Below are 20,658 nucleotides of genomic sequence, written 5' to 3'. Positions count from 1 at the left end.
ATCAAGTATTGGCTGCCTCCTAACCCATTATTTCTTGCCTGTTTACTTACATTACTATTACTCGCATCTAGGTACTTCTGTCGATATTATCATTTCCTATTATGAATAACATTGCATTGGACATTTTTGCAGTCACTGTCTGATTTCCTCATTTCTCTAGAACAGATCCTGAAGGTCCAAGGGAATGGCTGATCCTGAGGCTCTTAATGTATACCTGTTGCCTGATTGCTTTCTAGAAATGTGGTTCTCATTAACACTTAACGGTGTGTGAGGGTGACTGACTCTTGGCATTTAAAAAACTCACTAATTTGATAGGCAAAATTGATCCAATGGTTCAATTCACATTTCTTCAGTGACTAAAGGAAAGTTAATTATTTCCTAAGTTTTTAAGTCTTTATATTTCATTAATTTTTTTTAATGTTTATTCATTGATTTTCAGAAAGAGCATGAGTAGGGGAGGGGGAGAGAGAGAGAGGCTGACAGAGAATCCCAAGCAGGCTCCACACTGTCAGCACAGAGCCCACTAACCATGAGATCATGACCTCAGCTGAAATCAAGAGTGGATGCTCTTGAATGCCACCCAAGCACCCCTGTGTTTCTTGTTTTTAAGCATTTTTAGGCGTGCCTGGGTGGCTCAGTTGGTTAAGTGTCTGACTTCAGCCTGCGTCAAGATCTCACAGTTCCTGAGTTCAAGTCCCAGGTTGGGCTCTCTGCTGTCAGCACAAACCCAGTTGGAATTCTGTGTCTGTCTCTCTCTCTCTCTCTCTCTCTCTCTCTCTCTCTCAAAAATGAATAAAACATTTTAAAAAAGTGTAGGTATTTTTACACATCCTTTACTGTATCCTAGAAAAATCATGTTTTTATTATCAGTTTACCTACACTTAATATTTGAAAGGTATTAGCACTTTACAACATTTGGGATAAATAACTTTTCTAGACTCTTGCTTGCCTTTTATTTTTTAATGTATAAGGTATTTTAAAACTGATTGATAGGTAGTCATGGCTATTACAACATTTCTTCTGAGATTTCTGGCTTAGAGAGATCTCTCCAAACATATGTCAATGAGATATTCATGTTTCTTTATCTCTAGTATTTTTCGAGCTTGGTATTTTTATAATTAACAATTTGGTCTACCTGTGATTTAATTATACGCCGAGTAGTTAAGTTGTAACTTGATTCTTTAAAAAATATATGTCTAACTTTCCCAGCCTCACTTCCTCTCTCCTTTGGTTTTTAATGCCGCATTTGCCACACATAAATCTCAGCTTCTAGCGGTCTCTTTTGAAGCTCTGAATTTTTTTTTTTTTTGATGGATGTGCCTGCACATTTCTGCCCCAGCATCACAAGGTGAGTCCACAGCACACAAATCATTCAGTCAGGAGCCCTTTCCAGGACGCCCTCTCCCTTACAGGGGCCGCTGTAAGCCCTCTCCATGCATTCAAGGGCCTTAGGCCCATCAGGTTCAAGGAGGAGAGAGGGACCTGTGACCAGATCATCCCACATGAAAGCCAAATGTTTCCAGGGACAGGAGAGGAAAAGCAGCTCTTTTAGGAGAAGCTGAGCCAGGCTTCACAGACAAGGTGGAGCCTTAGACCTAGGTCTTGAACCTCAAGGAGAAGGGCACAGCAGGCCCAAAGTGCAGAAGACACAGTATCTTTGGGGGGAGCCCACGCCCCCCTCCACCATTCCCCCACGTGGCAGGAAGCAGGAAGAGGCCAGAACGCTCAGAGGGGCTGGATTCTGGCAGGCCCTCGGAGCTCTGCTGAGGGATTTGAATTTTATCCTACAAACAACAGGAGCTCAAAGAGGTTTTTACAAAAGGGAGTCACCCGTCTTTGCCTTAGCAGCCATGCTCATCTGGTAAGACACGAATGGATGAATAATAGCCAGGGCCTTACTCTCGCGGAGTTGCCGGTCAGACACAGAAGACAGGCTTATTTTTTTCTTCCTAATTTAGATTCAAGTTAACATATAGTGTCACAAGGGTTTCCGGAGTAGGGTTTAGTGATTCGTCACTTACATGCGGCACCCAGCGCTCATCACAAGCGCCCTCCTTAATGCCCACCCCCCATTTAGCACATCCCCCCCCCTCCGCAACCCTCAGTTTGTTCTCTGTATTTAAGAGTCTCTTCTGGTTTGCCTCCTCTCTATTTTTATCTTATTTTATTTTTCCTTCCCTTCCCCATTTGATTTATCTGTTTTGTTTCTTTAATTCCACATATGAGTGAAATCATATGGCATTTCTCGTTCCCGGATTGACTTACTGCACTTAGCATCATACACTCTAGTTCCATCCACGGTGTTGCAGATGGCAAGATTTCATTCTTTTGGATTGCCGTGTAATATTCCGTTGTATATATTTATTTGCAGCGTAATTGCAAATGCACCCTAAAAGTGCAGTTTATAGGGATGTGTTCATAGCTCCCCTATGGATGAGGTCTGGAAAGGCTTTGCCTAGTTTGTCCCTTGCTCAGCAGGAAAGACAATGAGGCGATCCAGGGAAGCGTGGTAAGGCCCGAACAGAGTGATGCTTATGGAGAGAAGAGTTCAGGAGGCACTTGTGAGAATTTCAGTACTCACGGATTCTGGGAAATGGGAGAGGACAAAGATTTCTAACTTCATTGACACCTGCATACAGAGCATCTGCTGTATGCCAGGCTTGTGCTCGGCGCTGGTGATGTGACAGTGGCCGGGCACTCCACAGCCTCCAGCTGCGTGGAGTCCAGTGGCTGAAACACACAAGGAAACCGGCAGTTACACACAGGGGGAGGGCTACGTAAGGATGTGCACATGTCACCCCCGAGGCCGTACACAGGAGCTCCTGGGGGGACACATAACCCCCCTATCAGAGATTTCGTAGAATTGTGATGTCTAAACTGAGATTTGAAATACCCTATTGAAATTTCCAGCCAGAGAAAGAAGTGGATAAGTAAAATAGAGCCCCAGGCTAATGTCAGGAAGTTGGCAAGAACCTGGGGGGCGGGGCGCAGATGAGGGGAGGGACTGGAACTTTCTCCTGAGGGCACTGGGAGACTGCTGTAGAGCTTGCAGCAGCGCTGGCAGAGGACAGAGTCATGGTTTAGAAAGCTCACTGGGCTTGTGCTTTGCGGCCCAGAGAACGTTTGGGGCCAGAGTGCTGCCACCCAGCTGGCCCGGGGCCATGGCAGTGAGCGACATGCCAGGGCTGGGTAGACAGGGCCTGAAGTTTGACCGCATGAAGGACATGGGGTTAAGCTAACCTCAGGGATTCTGGTTTGGATTAATGGTGGTAACTTCCCCCAATGGGAGGGACAGGTTTGGGGGCTCAAGCGGATGAATTCAGTTTGGATCTGGTCCAGTTTGAGGTGTCTATGAGATGTTTAGAAATGGAAATGTCCAGAAGAGGTGCTTGGATGGCTCAGTCAGTTAAGCGTCCGGCTTCGGCTCAGGTCATGATCTCACGGCTCGTGGGTTCAAGCCCTGCGTCGGGCTCTGTGCCGACAGCTCGGAGCCTGGAGCCTGCTTTGGATTCTTTGTCTCCCACTTTCTCTACACCTGTCCCCCTCACACTCTGCATGTGTGTGTGTCACTCTCTCTCTCAAAAATAAATAAACATTTCAAAAAAAAAAAGGAAATGTCTGGCAAGTCCAGAGCTTACTGGAGAAATCTGGGTTGAGATAGAACTTTAATGACATCAGGACAATCAAAGCTTAGAGAACGAGTTAACTCTGTCAGGTGTGTTGACAATGGGAAAAGGACAGAACAGTCCTGAGGAAAAGTGACATCGAAGGGGATAGAAGAAGAGGACAGCATTAAGGGGAACAAGAAGGCGAACTGATGATCAGAGCTGGCGCAGCTCTTCCACGGAGACACCGAGGAACCGAGAGGGGAGGTAGCTTGCCGAAGTTTCCACAGCTAACAAGTAGCAGAAGCAGGTTTTGAACCTGGACTGTCCAGCTGAGTGAGGACTACGGCACTGTTCACTTGTCCCTTCCTGTGATCTAGACGTTCCCTGTCCTGGAACATTTCACCTGTCACTTTCTACCTGGACAGCTCAGTTCAGGCATCCCTCGGGGGAAGGCATCTCTGATGCACTGACTGGCCTCCCCTGACCTTCCCCAGAGCCCAGTCAGAGCTAGGCACCCCCTACTGAACCCCTAGCACCTCAAGAGTCAGTGGTTAGTTCCCGGACTTTGGAGTCAGAAGACTGTATTTCTCAGACTGGCGCTGCCTCTTACCAGCTGTGTGACTCTGGGTCATTTACTTCACTTCTGTAAGTCCCCTGTGTAAATGGGAATAATAATCTCAATAGTGCCGCCGCATGGGCTCTTAAAATTAAATAATGCATGTAAAGCTCAGAGTCTGGCACCTCGCATTTTATTTTTATTTTTTATGTTTATTTATTTTTTGAGAGAGAGAGAGAGACAGAGTGCAAGCAGGGGAGGGGCAGAAAGAGAGGGAAACACAGAATCCAAAGCAGGCTCTAGGCTCTGAGCTGTCAGCACAGAGCCTGACACAGGGCTCGAACCCACAAACCGTGAGATCATGACCTGAGCTGAAGTCTGATACTTAACTGACTGAGCCAACCAGGCGCCCCTGGTGTTTTATAAATACTAATGACACCACCACCACCACCATCATCACCACCACGCTCCACTTTCCATCTCCCCCACTACACTTGCACGCAGGATCCATGCTCACTTCCTCACGACCTCAGCGTGAAGCACGTGGCCTGGCACGCAGCGGGCATTCGGTGAATATTGTGGTGTGTCGTTCCTGTCTACCTGAGGTCCTTCATCTGACGCCGTCAGAACTGAAAGGGGAATCCTGGGATGAAACAGAGCCACAGCCTGCAGGCCTGTGAGCTGTGAGAAGACGCAGGGGCAGGCAGGCAGCCCGACCCATGCACCCTGTGTGTCAGCCTTTGTCCCACAAGCAGTGACAGCTGGCAGCCTTTACCCACCAAGGAAGGTGAGGACAGGGAGGGCAACAGCCTCTGTGCAGGGGGCACTAGGCAATGGTGGGGGAGTCCCTGCATGGACCCTGCCACTTGATGTGGTTACTTTCATTTGCATTCTGGCCTCTGGCTGGTCCTCATCTCTGATTCGACTGTGCCCTGACTTCTGTCAGTACTCTTGTACTGTCTATACTTTGGTAGCACATGTTTTCTTTGGTTTGGTCTGAAACCATCAGTATTTCTGACTTTACCAACTTAATGTGACCGGTACTGAATGCTTTCTAACAACACTGCAGGTAGGCTTTCCTACCACTGTAGCCATGTTCGCTTACCCACAATGCTTTCTCTCACCCATAATACCCACGCTCCTACTCGCTGTGCTTGCTCTCCTACCCACAATGCCACACTCTCCTACCCACAATGCCATGCTGTCCTACCCATAATATTCTCTCTTCTACCCATAATACATGCTCCCCTACCCAGTGTGCTTCCTCCCTACCCACAATACCATACTCTTCTACCCATAATGCCATGCTCTCTGCTCACTAGCCTAACCCAACCTACAGTCTAGTTGGTTCTTGGCCATCCCTGTTCAGCTGTTGTTGTTCCATAAAAGGGGTGAATAGGGCCATTCAAATGTTGAGAACTGTCAAGAGTCACCAATAAGGATGGCTTACAAAAAATTTTAACACTTTACATAAATGGTTATTTCTAGCTTGAGGATATTTGAAAATCACTTACTTTCTGAGGTAATTTCTTTCTTTTTCCTTGAACACTTTACCCTGTTAAGACACTTAGCAAACCCTTTCCCTGTGAGAGGTTGCACTGGAAGAGTTACTGTGGAAATGTATGCAGAAGTTGTATTGGAGGAGTTGACGGTAAACAGGCTATTTACAGTGCTGCAGATAAAACGATCTTATTTATTGAACACCTACTATGTCTTAGGCATTGTCCTCGGCCCTGGGGATACAGCAATGAACAAGACAGGCAAAAATCCCTGACCTCTAGGACTACAATATGTTCTGGCAATCCCACTTTTGGGAATTTATGCAAAAAAATTCCTGAAATCAGCATCTCAGAGAGCTATTTGCACTCCCAAGTTCAAAGAAACATTATTCACAATAGCAACCTAAATGTCCATTGGTAGATGAATGGATAAAGAAAATATAGTATACCCATATAATGCAATAATATTCAGCCTCAAAAAAGAAGGAAATCCTGTCATATGCTACATGGAGGAACCTTGAGGACTTTAGGCTAAGTGAAATAAGCCAGCCCCAAGAAGACGAATACAGTGTGACTCCACTTACATGAGGTGTCTAAAGTGGTCATTCCTAGAAGCAGGAAGTAGAAGGGTTGTTGCAGGGACTAGTGGGGGTGGAGGGGAAGTGGGGAGCGGCGATTCAGTGGGTATAGAGTCTCAGCCAAGCAAGATGGAAGAACTCTAGGGATCTGCTGCACAACACTGAGCACGTCGTTAACACCGTGCAGTACACTAAAGGTTTATTGAGATGGTCTGTTTCATGTTAGGTGTTTCTCACCATAATAATTAAAACAAAAATCCTATCTTCATGGAGGTAGCATTCTAATGGGGAGAGACTGACAATAAACAAAAATGAAAAAGACAGTAGATTAGATGGTGATAAGTGCCATGGGAAAAATTAAGCAGGAAGGAGGGATGGGGGTTTTGGGAAGGGATTATCACTAGAACAGAGTGGTTGGCATTTGAGCAAAGACCTGCAAGAGTTGAAGAGGTGAGCCTGGCAGCTGTCTACGGGGAAAACAAAGGGAGCAGGAGGTACAGGAGTGGATTTGGGATGGAGAAGGTGTAGCAAGAAGCTGTTGTGGCTGGAGCAGGGGAGGAACAGTGGGGGACTGAAGTCAGAGGTGGGCTTAGGGAGGAGGAGGCAGATTGAGCCCACTTTGTAGGTTCTTGTGTGGATTTTGGCTTTCATACCAGGTGAATGGAGGCCACTGGAGGGTTTGGGGCCACAGAGTGTGTGACATATTTCAGAAGGGTGGCGCTGGTGCTGTAGGATGTGCAAGGACAGGCAGCAGGGAGACCTGTCCAGAGGCTATTCCAAGAATCTACGGAAGACATAAGAATATCTCGAACCAAATAATACCCAGTGCTCATCACCGCCTTCCCTCCCTCCCCCACTTCAGTCCACGGTTCGTTTTCAGTATTCAGTAGACTCTCATGATTTGTGTCCCTCACTCTCCCCAGCTCTCTTTCCACCTTCCCCTCCCTATGGTCCTCTGTTAGGTTTCTCCTGTTAGACCTATGAGTGCAAACATATGGCATCTGTCCTTCTCTGCCTGACTTATTTTGCTTAGCATGACACCCTCGAGGTCCATCCACTTTGCTACAAATGGCCATATTTCATTCTTCCTCATTGCCATATAGTACTCCATTGTGTGTATATATATATATATATATATATATATATATATACACCACATCTTCTTGATCCATTCATCAGGTGATGGACATCTAGGCTCTAAATTTCTGTGCCAATTTACATTTCTATAAGAAAATTCCACCAAAATTTATGATTGTGACACTTTTAATTTTTGCTATATGGATGCAAACGAAAAAGGATCTTATTTCAATTTGCAATTCTCTAATTAAAGATTTTTTTATACATTGAAAAAAAAAAGAATCTCTTGGACCAGGGAAGGTGATGAGAAATGGTCAGGTTCTGACTCAATTTTGGAAGGAAGAGTCAACAAGATTTCTTGACAGATTGAACATGAGGTGTCAGAGGAAGAGAGAAGTCCACGGTGACCATTTGGGGCCTGAGCACCTGGAAGGATAAGGTTACTATTAGGGAAGACTGTGGGTGCGCCATGTTGGAGAGGAAGGTCAGGAGCTCCGTTTGGACTTGTCAGTTTGGGAGATCACTATTACATATCCAAGTGACCAAGTAAAATATGGAGCTGGGTAGAGGAGTCCCAGAGTTCTGGAGAAAGGTTCAAACTAGAGATGTCACCTAGAGGACACCAGCATTTAGATGGAACTTAAAACTGTGACATCGGATGGAACATCAAGGGAATGAATACGAGTGGAGAAGAGGCCCGAAGATCAAGGGCTTGGGCACTCTGACACCTACAAGACAGAAAGATGCAGCAGAGCCAGAAAAGGGGTCTGAGAAGGAGAGCCACTGAATTAGGAAGAAAACCAGAAGACTTATGTCTTAGAAACCAAAGACACCAGGGGCGCCTGGGTGGCTCTGCTGGTTAAGCGTCCGGCTTCAGCTCAGGTCATGATCTCACGGTTGTGGGTTCGAGGCCTGTGTCAGGCTCTGTGCTGACAGCTCAGAGCCTGGAGCCTGTCTTTGGATTCTGTGTCTCCCTCTCTCTCTCTAACCCTCCCCTGCTCACACTGTCTTTCTCTCTCAAAAAAAAAAAATAATTAAAAAAAAAGAAGAAACCAAATACACCAGGTGGGAAGGCCCAGGACCAGAGAGGCCACGCCAGGGTGTCCGTAAGGAGCATCTATCCTATGTGAATACTGACACAGCCTAGAATTCCGACATAGCATTGACGAGATTGGCGATTGTGAGCCGGGGGTGAAAATACTCACGAACCGTCACGGAGAAAGCTAAGGGAAGGGTGGTGGGCGCATCGTACACCCCATTTCACTTGGCATGACCAGCAGTCTCGTGGGGTAAATATTATCATCATCCTCCCATTTCACAGATGAAGAGACTGAGGCACATGGAGGTCAGATATCATGTTCAAGGCCACCCACACATGAGTGGCAGAGGTGTTCCCCCTCCCTTCTACCTACATGTGGGATCCTTGTGTCTCGGGGCACTTGGCCGGTCAGCCATAGGTGACTCCACTCCAGGAACTATGCCTTTTCATGTTGCCTAATGAGTATGTTTGGATTGCGGATAAACTGGAGCTTATTCTGTGTACAGATAAATGTGGAGAAGCGCATTTACTGGATATCAAGCAGTAAAAAATATCTCATATAATTAGACACTCCCATCGGTGCTATTCCAAAAGAATTTGTGCTCATTTTAGTGATTCCGATGATCTACTGCAAGAATATGAAATTCCATCTGTGCCATCAAGGATAGTTTTAAATATGATCCGGCAGAATTTGTGTAATAAACACATTTTGATGGCCTCTGATATTTGCACACGTGTTTCTACTATCTATTCTAATTCTCAGTTAACCAGAATATTAATTGAGCCAAGTCTTGTTCTCCATAAATAGGCTGCTACACTTGTGCTGGAATTTTTTGTCACATTAGACTTGTCCCGTCTTAGGATTCAGGATCACTGTAACCAAGAAAAATGCCATTTTTCCTCCCTATGGATCAGACAGTAACAGTGGTAACGACCCCCCTTCGCCGGGAAATCCTCTAGAGAAGTTTGGTCCCACGTCCTGGCCGGAGGTGAACAAGCAGGTCACAAAGAGGGGCTGAGCGACCACAGCCAGAGCAGAACTGTACATGGCCCGGGGAGAAGGTGGCCCAGAGCGCCAGGGGCCTCCTGTGACAGGCTGTGTGAGACACCAGGGCTGAAGTGTTCCGTCCGCCCCCGCGAACCTGCCTTCCCAGCTGGTGTTTATCAGTGAGAAAGGTGGGAGGAGCAAAGATTGTTTGTTTATTTTTTGTCCCTGATGGGGGGGGCGGGGAAGCAGGCAAAGTCCACGTTCCTAAAAGGAGGCATTCATGAGTTGGCCCACGCCGTGACCTGTGCATGTGGCCAGAGGGGCCGAGGTATAACTCAAAAATGGGCACAGTTCCACTCTTGAATAGTTCACAGTCTTGTTTTCACGGCTCTCAGCAACCAGAGAAAAGAAAAACAAGACTGCGGGCACGGAAAGGCTGGGTACCTAGAGAAACACGGGCTGTCTGGCCTGTAGGAATACAGGGTCAGACCCGGGCTCTGTGAAGTGCTGGGCAGGACTTCGCCGGCAGGTTGGGGAATCGGGGAGGCTTCTTGCAGCGCAGGGTGGGAGGCCGGAGGGGCTGAGTGGGGGGCATGGAAGAGGAAGACGGTGATCTGCCTGCCCGCCTGCCTTCTTCCTCTCCGAGTACTCAGCGCACATCTACCGCAGCCTGCTCTAGGCCAAGTGCTGAGGACAGAGTGGTGGACACAACAGACAAGGTCCGTACCCTCATGAAGCTTTTGTTCTATCGGTGGGGACATGCAAACAGCCTAATATGCAAGACAAGGACAAGAAAGGCCTCTCTGAGCACTCGGCTTTAGAGCTGTTCCAAAGGGGCCTATGGGAGTCAGGGGGCCCCTGGTTGGAGGGGTGTCTGTAAGGGGCCTCCTGGAGCTCTCAACCAGCACAGCCATGGGCTTTCTGCTCACATTAGAAATCGGAAAGGGAGCCTGAGGACTCAGTGCCTGGCCCCCCTCTCCTTCCAGGCACCTGCCGCTCCTGGGGTCGTGTGCACAGCCAGTCAGTGGACACTTTGGGCCATGCATGCTCTCTGTTACGAGAGGCTGGCCCTTGTCAAATACAAGTGGAAATGCTATTCCAGATGCCATGGTCAAGGCAGGAGGGCAGAGTGTCACATGCTCCATGTGATTAGGCCGTTGCAATGATGTAAGAAGTTTTCCCAAGGTGCCCGACGTAAATGCAAGTCCTCAGAAAGCATTACTTAGCAAACACTGTGTGCAAGGCTCACATCAGTAGCAGCTGCCCCTTCCAAAGGACTAACTCTTCAAACTTCAAGGCACAATGCTAGCACTTCCCTCTATTAGGCCATTCAGCCTTCACAAAAGTTCTATGAGGAAGATGATTGTTATTAACCCATTTTACAGATGAGGAAGCCTGAGGCATAGGTTAAGTAATTTGGTCAATTTGGAGGTAATGCTCAAAAACTGCATTTTGGATCCCATCCTCCCTGCAACCTTTTCTAGCTGAGTGTCCTTGGGAAGGTGATGGGCCTCAGATCTGGCCCAGACAGTCTGATTCCAGATTTGGTGTTCTTAGCTGCTGGGTGTCTGTGCATGTGCATGGGGGGTGGGGGTGGGGACTGCAGGACAAGATTGCTTGTAAGGGGCTTAAAACCTCCCAGGATGCAAGAATGGCTGATCAGGAACCCAACTGAGGCCTTCAGGCCATGACACGACAAGAAGAGAAAAATGAAGGGCCCCGGGGTGGTCCAGTGAGTTAAACATCGGACTTCTGCTCAGGTCATGATCTCACGATTCGTGAGTTTGAGCCCCATGTTGTGCTCTGCACGGACAGTGCAGAACCTACTTGGGATTCTCTCCACAACCCCCATTCCCGAGCCTCCCTGGCTTGCAATTTCTCTCTCTCAAAATAATAAACTTTAAAAAAAAAGAAAGGAAAATGATTTGTGAGGAAAGCAGAAGAGAAGTACAGTATGTTCGAAGTGAACTGCCAGGTCTGTGACAAGTACCTAGACGTTGATGACACAGCCTGCCACTTCACATAAAGCCTCCTGCCTTCAGGCCCCACATCGCTCGGGCAAGGTTGAAGGAATCTGTCTATCGTGCCTACTGTAACCAATCTGTTTCCAATCCCTTTTGTCTCTGCCAAGAAAATCACCCAGAAGCTTCAAAAGCACAAAGAGAGAACTGTCTTTTTTATGAACAATTAAATTTTAAAGTTTCAATTAAACTGCTGAACATGCTGAGCTCACGGCCTAGGAATGCACTAGAGTTCATCAACGTTGTCACGGGGCTGTCAGGGAGGTTGGGGCCTGACACAAACTGCGAACGCCTTTGGCCAGGGCTTTGAAGGACGAGTGCATATATATTGGTTTTGTTTGGGGCTGGGGGTTCTTGGGGAGGGAGATGGTAATATTTTTTCCAACCAGAAATGTAATACCGTCTTCCTGCTGTATACTGCTAACAGTAAGTTGTGAGTTTTCTAGTTCTCTTGTTGGGTATACACTCAAAAGAATTGAAGGCAGGGACTCCAACAGATGCTTGTACATCAGTGTTCATAGCCGAAAGGTAGACACGACCCAAGTGTTGGCTGAAAATGAATGGATGAGCCCCTGTGGCAGATGCATGTGGTAGATTGCTCTGTAGCCTCAAAGAAAGAACAAAGCTCTGGCACCTGCTGCAACACGGGTGCACCCTGAGGACCTGATGCTAATTAAGGGAGAGGAGCCAGACACAGAAGGACGGACCCTGTCTGATTCCAAAGTCACAGAGCAGGAAGTGGAGTAGAGGTTGCTGGAGGCCTGGAACAAAGGGAGGATGGGAAGTTACTGTTTGGTGGGTGCAGTTTCTCTTTGGGTTGACGACAACATCGTGGGAATCGGTGGCGGTGCTGGCCGTACAGCATTGTAAATGGACTTAATGCCACTGATTCAGACACTTTAAAATGCTTCACATAGCAAGCTTTCTGTTATATATGGTTTGTCATAATTAAAAAAACCAATAAGAAAACCAACAACCAAAAACTCTGTGCAGTAGAGGGAATGGCTCATTCGCATCATCTACAAAAAGCTGTGAAACAGGCGTCCGTGTGACGAGATTTGGACAGGGTTCATCCGAAGCCATGACAAAAGTCTGCTAAGGCTCACTTTTAAAAGATTTCTATAAACGGAGAGAGACACGCTGTGTTCCTGGTGGGAAAAACTCAATTTGGTAAGGATGTCATTTCTCCACAAATGAGTCTCTAAATATATGGCGACTCCAATCAAAATCCAAAGATCTTTTCTGGAACTTAACCAAATGATTCTAAAGCTCATCAGGAGAATTGGAACATAAAAATGAGCTGGGCAGTTTTGAAAAGAAAGAGGAGAAAGGAGCAGGGAGAGGAGAGAAGAATGATAGCGGAGTTTTCACGGATATTCAAAAGCGAACCGTTTAGATTTTTGGTACCAGTCCCAGCATGGACAGACAGATCAGTGGGACCGAAATACAGAATCCAGAGTCAACTACAAGAAATTTGCCTCTGACAAAAGTGGCATGCCAAGGGCACCTGATTGTCTCAGTTGGTAGAGCACACAACTCTTGATCTCAGGGTGTGAGTTCAAGTCCCATGTTGGGTATGGAACCTACTTTTTAAAATATATATAAATTTTATATTATTATTATATTATTAGTTTAAAATGGTGCTGAAGAACCTACAGGTGTGACATTTTATAGAACACACATGCACACACATAAATGGGGGAAAATACAAGACCAGTGGATTGAATCAATGTCAGCGCCCTGCTCATAATATTAGCTGTAGTTTCATAAAACATGAGCTTTGGGGGAAACTGGGTAAAGTTTAGGCAGACTTTCTGTGTTATTTCTTATCATTGCTTATAAATCTGCAATTATCTCAATACAAATTTCAACTAGAAATTGTGCTGAGAAAAAAACTATTTTAAAATTTTAGGTACCTGCAGTTGGATGGGAATTGATTATTAAATTCTTTAAAAAATTGGAGCCATATGTGAATACTAGAGTGTTTCTGGAGGGACTTTTCCCTCCAAGACTCCCAAAGATGAAAGCCACAAAAGAAACTTGGTGGAAACTGATGGCTTTGCCTACATATATATTAAACTTCGTCAGAGCAACAAAACCTTTATGTAAAGTAAAATGCAGCCATAAATTGGGAAAACTATTTCAGCATATATATAAGATGCCAAGTTAATTTTCTCAAACTATATGAAGAACTCTTGCAAATCAATAGGGAAAAGAACAGTATCCTAATAAGAAAACGGACTAGACATGACTAGGAATTTACCAATGAGGGAAAATAAGAGGCCAGTAAACATGTGAAAAAAAATGGCAACGAAGCAGAAGCTGGTGAAGAAAGAAAGCGTTAAGCTCTGGAAGAAATGCCGTTAACGGAAACTGGGAGCCAATGTCTTATTTACGGATGACAATTAGACGAGCGCATGGCACCTGCTGCTTGTCCCGGTCTGTCCCAGGGACAGGTGACCTGGCATAGAGAAGGAACACTTCGGACGCACGTTGGAGAGAAGAGAAAGGTAGAGGAGAAAAGAAAAAACAACATTTGAAGGGGGAAAGGGCCAGATTAGGTCAGTGTTCATTCTAGAGCCTTTTCCCCCTGAAACTAGAAGTGACGTCATCGGAAGAAAATCCTTCCTCGTTACCTCGTGAAAGCCGCAGTGAGAGTATGCCCAGGAGAGTCGCTGAGATAGAGTGGAGGCTTTAAACGGTTCCCTAAATGCTTGCTTTCTTTTTTTTTTTTTTTTAATAAATCATTTCCTTTTTTTTAACAACTTTTTTACAATTTATTTTTGAGAGACAGAGACAGTGCGAGCAGGGGAGGGTCAGGGAGAGAGGGAGACAAAGAATCCGAAGAAGGCTCCAGGATCTGAGCTAGCTGTCAGTGCAAAGGCCGACACAGGGCTTGAACCCACGGACTGAGATCATGACCCGAGCCAAAGCTGGATGCTTAACTGACTGAGCCACCCAGGCACCCCCCCCTAAATGCTTTCTGTCTGTGTTTCTGCTCCTCCCTTGTGCCATTCCCCAGTGGGTAACAGTGACTTGGTCTTTCCCTGGCCACAAGCTTTGGCCACCAGATCCCACTACAGTGTGGTTGACAAACACCACAGATCCAGGGTGAACCCCAATTCTGGTCTGCACTGGATGTCTCAGACTTGCTGTCTAACTCTTCATACTTCCGTTTAAGAAATTCTTTAATTTAAAAATTTTTAAGTTTATTTATTTATTTTGAAGGGAGGCAGGGAAAGGTCAGAGAGAGAGAGAATCCCAAGAAAGGCTCTGCACTGCCAGCACAGAGCTCAGTGCGGGGCTAGAACTCACAAAAGGTGAGATCATGACCTGAGCTGAAAGCGAGTCAGACGCTTAACCGCCTGAGCCTCCCAGGTGCCCCCTCTCCATACTTCCCGTTTTTAATTTTCTAAAAAGACCCTCGTCTTTGGGCTTTATAGCCTGAGTTCATGGGAGGTATTGTTCCCTCCATGGTAAAATAAATCCTAATGAATCAGCCCTTTCCTCATGACTAGCTAAAATACCATTGTGTGACAGTATTTTCAAACATTTCTTCTGGCAGTTGAATTATTATACCAATTCTATTTGTGCTGCAAACACCGCAACGCTTTCTGAAATGGGTTCTCTACTCGCTTTGGGCAAAAGAAAGTTATAACTGCTTTCTGGTACTAATAATATCAGAAGGAAATGTTTTTAAGAAAAGGCCTCAATCAAACCCCCTCAAAGAATGGTTTATTACACAGCTGTGATTCATTTAGATACAGCCAGGAAGGGGCCTCAAAAAAACGAGGTTTGAGGTCTCCAAAGACTCTTCTTTTTTTTTTTTAATGTTTTATTTATTTTTGATACAGAGAGAGACAGAGCATGAGAGGGGGAGGGGCAGAGAAAGAAGGAGACACAGAACCAGAAGCAGGCTCCAGGCTCTTAGCTAGCTGTCAGCACAGAGCCTGACGCAGGGCTCGAACCCACGAACGTGAGATCTGACCTGAGCCGAAGTCGGAGGCTCAACCAACTGAGCCACCCAGGCGCCCCTCCAAAGACTCTTCTAAAGAAATGGAAGAAAGGAGATGACAGAGGAAGGGAAGAAGGAGGCCAGAAGAGAAGGAAAGAAAAACTTCCATTTTCTGTAGGGAGCTTTGGTTCCCTAGAGCTAGAGCTTAATTTTTGTAGCAAATATGAGGACGCTTGCCCAGCGTTTCTAGGAGATTCTAGGTAATGCAAGGTGGTACAGCAGTAACATACTGAGGCTGCTGTAACGGGTACCATAGACTGGGTGCATAATAATCATCGAAACTTTATTTCACACCGTTTTGGAGGCCAGAAGTTGAGCTCTGTTTGGGTTTTGGGTGAGAGCTCTCTTTCGGTTCTCAGACTGCTGACTTCCGGGTGCACCCTCGCTGGGCCGAGAGCAGATAAAGCAGGCAAGTTCTCCCTGGTGACTCTCAGAAGGGCACGGATCCCATAGTAAGGACCCTACTGTCCTGACCTCATCTAATCCCGTTTACCTCCCTGAAGCCCCACCTCCTAATCCATCACACTGGGGAACATCTGAATCGGTAGGTCCAGGAATATCGGTCCGTACCACACAGGAAGTTTCATGAGTTTGTAGGGCATTCCAGACCGGGGAGAGCATGTTCCGATATTACAAATACCATATTTATTTCTTAAATCTTATATGGTTTAGTATTCCCCAGGCTGTGCTTCATTCTTGTTGCTTCATACAGCTTAGGAAAACCGTAACAGATGAGAGAGAGCCACCAGTGTTCTGTGGGTCTTTGGCTTTCAGACTGGATTTCTGGGCGCACTGGGATCTGGTGAAGTTGAGAAGGTGAGCCGGGGGCAGAAGATGGGAGCTTCGTCCGGTGTACCCCTCCTGCCGCCTCTCCTGAACGGCCTGACCCCCATCTCGTCTGCAGCGAGATGTTCACAAAGGCCGGTCACATGGATCTGTGCTCTGCCCAGATGCCCATCAAAATGAAGATATTTCATAACCCCGCAGAATGTCCTGGAGCCAGACCCTCTCGTTCATGCCCGAGAAGAGGATTCATTCCATGGCCTCATTGTAGTAACATTCTGCTTAATGGAACATTTCTTCAGAGTCTGGGGGAGGGCAGTTTTGTTCAAGAGAGAACGTAATTATAGGCGCTTGCTTTTTAGGAGTAGTTTCATAATTTAAAAGTTCAGAAGCCCTGGAATTAGAACACCTACCTGAGATGAGAAAATAAATGATCTCCCCTCCCCCCTGCTTTAAATGAGAGCAGAGTCAGAATTAATGACGGCATTTATTCCAGCCATCATCCTGGCTCAGTGTTTGAGGGGAGAGAGGGCTGGAGAAAGCATGAAACAGCTAATTGCCCCCATGACTCCGTGTTCTCTCAGGGAAATGAAACCCATCACATTCCTCTTCAGGCGCTGATGTCTTCTGATTCCCAGGAGGCTAATTTCTGTTACCCTCAGAGCGCAGAAATTACTGTGATTGGTAACGATGCAAATGATTTAAAGAATCCATATGTGTCACATCCCAGTTTTCAGCTTTTATAGGCAGGAGCGCAGTCACTCATTTTGGACTTACAAACTACTTACGGCCTCGGAGTCTAGAAACATCCCCTAGGTCAGAAATTACTTGGAAAATAGTTTCATCTTTACTACACAGGATACCGTCTTTTGTCAAAGATGCTTTATTGTTAATGACATGAGAAGAATAACGCCAAAAATAGCAAATTGCAAAGATATCCTGAACTTGAGAACTCCTAACTTTTGCATTCATAGCAGGAACTGGCCACAGAAAAGTAGATTTGTGTACAGTGGAAACGCTGCTTCCCTTCAGCTCTGTGGCTGCTTTGCGAAATGCTTTAAATTGTTTTAATGTTAATTTATTTTGAGAGAGAGAGCATGAGTGGGAGAGGGGCAGAAAGAGAGAGAGAGAGAGAAAGAGAGAATCCCAATGTGAAGGCTCGATCTCACAAACAGTGAGACTATGACCTGAGCCAAAATCAAGGGTCACTTAACTGAACCACCAGGCACCCCTTTGCCAAATGTTTAAATCAGGCTGTGATGTCTTTGTAGTTGAGAAATGCTGCAAATAGGTGACTAGAGCGTCACCTGCCTGGCCTGTGGAAGGAGGGCCTGGGATACACAAGGTGGGCTCCCCCCAGAATTCCTGGGGGCGATTGGATATACAGAATGAGCTCCGACTCATGCTCTGCACACCTGAGTCACAGAGTACTGGACTCTGAATGTCCCTAGAGTTCATCTGGGCCACCCTATCCTCATTTTACCAAAGCGACAACCAGAGTAAGTTGTGACCATCACACACTTAAGTTCTTAAGAGTCAGGACTAGAACCCAGGCCCGCAGCTAGCTAGCTCCGTGACTCTGAGTGAGTTTTGTCATTTCTGTGTACTTCAGATTCTCACGTGCAAGAGCTCTGGAGGACATAGATGCGCCTGGGTGGCTCAGTCAGTTAAGCATCTGACTCTGGATTTTGGTTCAGGTCATGACCTCATGGTTTGTGAGTTCGAGCCCTGCATCAGACTCAGGCTTGCTGCTGTCAGTGCAGAGCCTGCTTCTGATCCTCTCTCCCTCTTTCTCTGCCCCTCCCGCTCACTCTCTCAAAATAGATAAACTTAAGGGGCGCCTGGGTGGCTCAGTAGGTTAAGTGTCCGACTTCAGCTCAGGTCAGATCTCACATTCGTGGGTTCGAGCCCCACATCAGGCTCTGTGCTGACAGCTAGCTAAGAGCCTGGAGCCTGCTTCCAGTTCTAGGTCTCCTTCTCTCTCTGCCCCTCCCCCTCTCATGCTCTGTCTCTCTCTGTGTAAAAAATAAATAAAACATTTTTAAAAAATAGATAAACTTAAAAAAGGGGGGGTACATAATATTCCTACTTCTCAAGGTTGGCATGAGGATAGAAGAAGTGAGTTCGTGTAAAGCACTCAGCGTAGTGTCTGGCTCAGAGTGGGTTGCTCCATAGACGTAAACCACAGTCATCACCATCATCCTCATACCACATTAACCTTCCTGCTGGAGGAGCTGGAATAAACGGTCAGATGGCCTCGAGCTGAAGGACCGAGAGGGGTTAACCTTCATGCAGAACTTGTGAACCACCAGGTCAGAGAACAAAGGAGGCAGTTCCTAAAATCAGCATTTCCATTGCTTTTCTCACCACGGGACGGTGGAGCTATGAACGGCATAACTGGAAATGGGGAGTGCAGTTATCAGCTTCCTAAAAGTGCATTATTGCGAGTCCTGCCTTGGTCGATTCCATCACTGAGCAATCCTGTCTTGAATGGAACACTATAGAACAGTGGTTCTCTAGGGTAATCGTCTCTATCCAGACAGGAAACTGGGATCCGATAGGTAAGGACCGGGGGTTCCTTATCTAACAAGCTCCTTGGGTAGTTCTGTTACCAGTGGTTCGGGCACCACTGTCAGGATGCACTGCCCAGAACCTCCGTGTCCCTTTACCCAGGCGGACTGCCATGCCAGCAGGTGCGCAGCCCGGGCAGAAGGCTGATTCAGAACCGATGCCCACCTCAGCCCCCACTCGCCATCCAGCATCTCTTTCCTCCCCCACCTTCCAACCCAAATAACCCAACACCTCATTTTACAAAAATAAACCAGCACCTACCTGGGTTCTGTTCCAGAAAATGGATTGGCTGGGAAGGAAGTACCACTCCCTTCTCTTCACTGCACTTGTCACCTTAGGTAACGTAGGAAGTGGGAAGTCCTTGACTGTTTGGGAAGTCCTAATCCAAAGGAAGGAGAAAGCTGTCTTCATGTGCTCCTGGCCCCACAGTTACCCAGACCTTTTGAAGACAGCTCATTCTGATAGAGTGTACCGTTTGAAATGTTTTCTGCATCATGTATTGATACACCAAAGAAATTAAGAGTTCCTTTTGCCTCTAGGACCCTAGATGTATGATATCACTGCTTTGCAGTGAAGGGGGGGTCTACCTTAGAATTATCCCCAAGCAGACATGACCTTTGTTTCCAGCCCTCCTGCCCCTGTGCTTTGACCCCCGCTAGCGGTGTTTCCCCGAGTGGGGTCTTTGGGGTCCTGTTCCAGAATCAGTGTGGGAACTAGCTTACCATGGAGGTTTTCTGCCCTGATTCAACCTCCTGAATCAGAATCTTGGAGGGCTGGAAATCCCCAGTTTTTAACAAGCCCCTCGGCAAGTTTTCACATGTACTGAAAGTTCAAGACATTTGTCCGAAGTGACCGTAGTTTGCTTCTACTTTATTCACTGCTCAGTTAATTTTCACACTGTAAATAAAGGTGTGATTAGACCCTCCATCCTCCCTGAGGCTTGATAGAAGTTTTCCATTTGACTTTTATGTTGTTTGCAGATGACTCAGAAAAGGAGTTTACTTGATTTGATAAAACAACCTAATGCAGGTTTCCTTCTTGTGTGTTGTTTTAGTACTTCATTTCCTGGACCAGGTTTGATGGTTCTGGAGGGCGGAAACTATCTTCTAATTATCCGCCTCCCCTTCCCATGTTCTTGGTGCTGTGTGTGTGCTATCTAATAAAATACAGCAGTATTGCCTAATTTGACTGTCATATCAACTCTTCCCTCCAATGGTTCTGTCCTCAGTATCTAGACATAATCCAAGAGGAAGTAATGATTGTGAACATCCGACCCTCATAAACCCCTGTCTTTAAGCATATTCTTTAGAAGACTCATAAAACTGGGAGCACCTGGGTGGCTTTGTTGGTTGAGCCTCTGACTCTTGATTTTGGCTCTGGTCATGATCCCAGGGTCGTGAGATGGAGCCCTGTGTTGGGTTCCTCACTGAGTGTGGAGCCTACTTGGGATTCTCTCTCCCTCTCTGCCTCATCCCCAAAGAAAAAAAAAGAAAAAGAAAAGAAAAAAAGACTCATAAAACTTGATGAGCACTTTTGATAGCTGTGAAATACTGATGACCACCATCTCTTCATGCAACGTGCATGCTGCCCCCTCCACACATCCTTGTACATGCTTCCTAAGGTGCTTGTTTGTACTAGTTTCTCATTACTCCAAGTTTCTTTGAAGGGATGTCCACTACCACTCTGGCACTTCCTGAAGTGTTTTTTGGGTTTCTTTGTTTTTAAGTAGGCTCCATGCCCAACGTGGGGCTTGAACTCACAACTCTGAGATCAAGAGTCACATGCTCTACCCACTGAGCCAGCCAGGCACCCCTCCCTGAAGTGTTTTTTAAAAAATTACTGGCAAGCAGTACTTTCTTCCTCTAAAGGAATGGGGCCCAATCTTTTCAACATTCAATATAAGTTGCTAAGACAAGATTTTAC

General features: G+C 46.4%; 1 protein-coding gene and 1 non-coding gene across 2 annotated transcripts in view; one reads left to right on the top strand and one right to left on the bottom strand.

Annotated features, from left to right (window-relative positions):
• The window catches only part of KCNK13 (potassium two pore domain channel subfamily K member 13), a 104,180-nt gene that overhangs the window by 72,852 nt on the left and 10,670 nt on the right, over positions 1 to 20,658 (top strand). The gene's annotated exons all lie outside the window — the stretch shown is intronic.
• TRNAK-CUU lies at positions 20,471 to 20,543 on the bottom strand. The gene has a single exon. It is a non-coding gene; the product is annotated as a tRNA-Lys (tRNA).

This window comes from Suricata suricatta, chromosome 9 (assembly GCF_006229205.1).
Source record: "Suricata suricatta isolate VVHF042 chromosome 9, meerkat_22Aug2017_6uvM2_HiC, whole genome shotgun sequence".
In the NCBI taxonomy this organism is placed as follows: Eukaryota; Metazoa; Chordata; class Mammalia; order Carnivora; family Herpestidae; genus Suricata; species Suricata suricatta.
The sequence above is the reverse complement of the archived record's forward strand: the minus strand, read 5'-3'. Positions and strand labels throughout refer to the sequence as shown.